The sequence below is a fragment of the Microcebus murinus genome, chromosome 8 (assembly GCF_040939455.1).
Source record: "Microcebus murinus isolate Inina chromosome 8, M.murinus_Inina_mat1.0, whole genome shotgun sequence".
Taxonomy (NCBI): domain Eukaryota; kingdom Metazoa; phylum Chordata; class Mammalia; order Primates; family Cheirogaleidae; genus Microcebus; species Microcebus murinus.
Genome location: NC_134111.1, coordinates 107,863,789 through 107,866,379, shown reverse-complemented (window position 1 = coordinate 107,866,379; position 2,591 = coordinate 107,863,789). Strand labels below are relative to the sequence as shown.

Here is a 2,591-nt window from a genome sequence, read left to right as displayed (position 1 = left end):
AGTACCCTGACCAGGTTCACCCGTGGGTGGGTGGCGAGCTAGCGGCATTCAGAAGAGCGAGGCCCGCAGTCTGTGCAGAAGACACCTGCACTCGGGTGTGTGTGGCGGCACGATTCACAAGCAGCTCCAGATGTTAAGCCAAGGAGAAGCCAGGGAGTTCCCAACGCCCCAGGTGTCCTCAGCCCACGACTGGCTGCTGGGGGAATGCGAAGCCCGGCTCCTTGTCTCAGAGCGGGACAACCAGGAGGTGTGACGTACACCCCGGGGTTCCCAGGAGGATCAGGCTGAAGCTGGGACTTGGCCTGAAAGTGTCCCCTCGCACGGCCACCCCCTTCCCCTTCCTGCTCCTCTACTCCTGGTGCCCCTCCATCCAGGGGCCAGACCTTAAAGAGTCACCCGCAAGAGAATCCTGGTCCCAAAGGAGCCTTCTGGGGGACCCGTGCTGAGAGAGGTTGTGGGCATGGCCCGCTGGGGCTCTGCCCGACCCAGGGCTGAGAGATGCAACCTCCCAGCTCTGGGTCCCTGCAGGGGAAGCGTTGGCAAGCACAGGGCCAGTCCTCCAAAGGCCCAGGTGCAGGGAGCCCAGGCCAAGCAGCCTGTGGAAGAAGCCACCCCGGGAACACGACTGCAGGCCACGGCCCTTCCCACCTCCTCCTCCTCCTCCTCCTCCTGCTCCTCCACCCCCCCCCGACCTCCCACCCCCACCCCCGACATGGCGCAGGGCTCAGAGACACCTCAGACACTTGCTACCCAAAGTGCAAAGGGCATCAGTTGCTCCTCCAAACCCCCCCCCCCCCGCCCAGCAGACCGCGTTGTCCAGCCAGCCCCCGGGCCTCCCTGGGGTGCCCAGCACAAAAGTGCAGACAACCACCGGACCCTCAATCTCAGTTTTCGGATGTTTTTGCCACTCTAAGGACCCGCAGGCCAGCTGGGCCTTCTGGCAGGACAGAGAGCCCCGGAATCCGACGTGGAGAGCTGGGTGTACGTCCCCACGAGGAGGCGGTCCCCACCTCCGCGGCTCTCCCCTTGCGGGGGGGAAAAGCAGCCACGGGGCCTCAGAGAAGACACCAGGCTGGGCGCCCGCCCCACAGTGGGGGCACGTCCCCCGCAGGCCACTTAGCGACGGCCGCCGGCCGGCGGACGGTTGGGTGGCGCGAGACGCTGCGGCCGCCCTGCTACCGGGTTCCTGGGAGGGCGTCCTGGAACCAGCGTCCACACCAAGCCCTTGGAAGGCCCAGGCGACGGAGGAGCCCCGTCAGGCAGGGGCCGAGGACGGTGACGGCCCGGGCGGGGAGGAGCGTGTCAGGCAGGGGCAGAGGACGGTGACAGGTGACAGGCCGGGCGGGAAGGAGTCAGTCAGGCAGGGGCCGAGGAGGAGACGGGGCTGGGTAAGGGTTAGGGTTAGAGTCAGGGCACAAGTCACAATCGCAAAGACCTGGAAGCGACCCGAGTGCCCATCGACCCACGAGTGCGTAAATGAAATGTGGCGCGTGGACACCACGGAGTGCTATTCAGCTAGGAGGAGCAGCGGTGAGAGGGCACCTCTCGTGGTTCTCCTGGCCAGAGCTGGAACCCGTTCCAGTAAGCCAGGTAGCCCAAGAATGGACACACGAGCACCACGTGCTCGCGCTCACCAGCAAATGGGTACGAACCGACGGACACCCAAGTGGACACAGAGGAATCACCTTCATCGGGTGGGTGTCGGGCGGGTGGGGGGAGGGGATGGGCATACACCTCCATTAGGAATGGGGTGGGTGCGCACCGACTGGGGGATGGGCGCACTTGAGGCTCTGACCCGAGGGGGGAGGCTGGGAGAGGGCAACGTACCCGACCTTAACATTGGTACCCCCACAATACGCTGGAACAACATCAGAGGTTAATGAATAAGAACACAGGGGGGAGGGGGGCACGGGCAACACATGTCACCTTAATACTTGGACTCCCATCATCTGCTTGAAAAGAGAGAGAAAAGAAAATGCAATCATAGAGATAAGAGACACTTTTTAAACATAATGAATCCGAAGAGAAAAGTAAAAGGAGGCCTGTGGAGCAGGTCTGGGTGTGACTCCGGATCCCCCAACATCAGGTGCCACCACCAAAGATTCCTACGTGTAGCCCATAGAACCCCAAAAGCAACGGGACGAGTTCTGGTCACATACTCCCTCAAAATGACATCCTGGCCTTCTTCTGGAACTCCCTCCCCTCTCAGACTCTCAAGGTTTCCTCCAGCGTGTCGGTTCCCACAGAGCAGACCTTTGGTCTGAGACCTGACAGTCCAGAAGCCACGCATGCTGCCGCGTGACGGCGGTGTCGCGGCTTGGGACAAGAGGAGGCCCCACGGTGCGGGCTGGGGCGCCAGGCACCGCGGCGGGCGCTGAGGGTGGGGGAGACCCCCGCCCCGGGCCGCCGCCTCGCTCCCAGAGAGGGGACAGAACAAGAGGCAAAACAAAACAAAAAAAAAAAAAAAAAAGAAGCCTACGGCACCCGGTATTCCCAGGCGGTCTCCCATCCAAGTACTAACCAGGCCCGACCCTGCTTAGCTTCCGAGACCAGACGAGATCGGGCGCGTTCAGGGTGGTGTGGCCCTAGAC

The 2,591-nt window shown here is 62.8% G+C and overlaps 1 non-coding gene across 1 annotated transcript; it reads right to left on the bottom strand.

Moving 5' to 3' along the window:
- Positions 1-2,472: 2,472 nt before the first annotated feature.
- LOC142872712 (5S ribosomal RNA) lies at positions 2,473-2,591 on the bottom strand. Its single transcript, XR_012920855.1, has one exon. It is a non-coding gene; the product is annotated as a 5S ribosomal RNA (ribosomal RNA).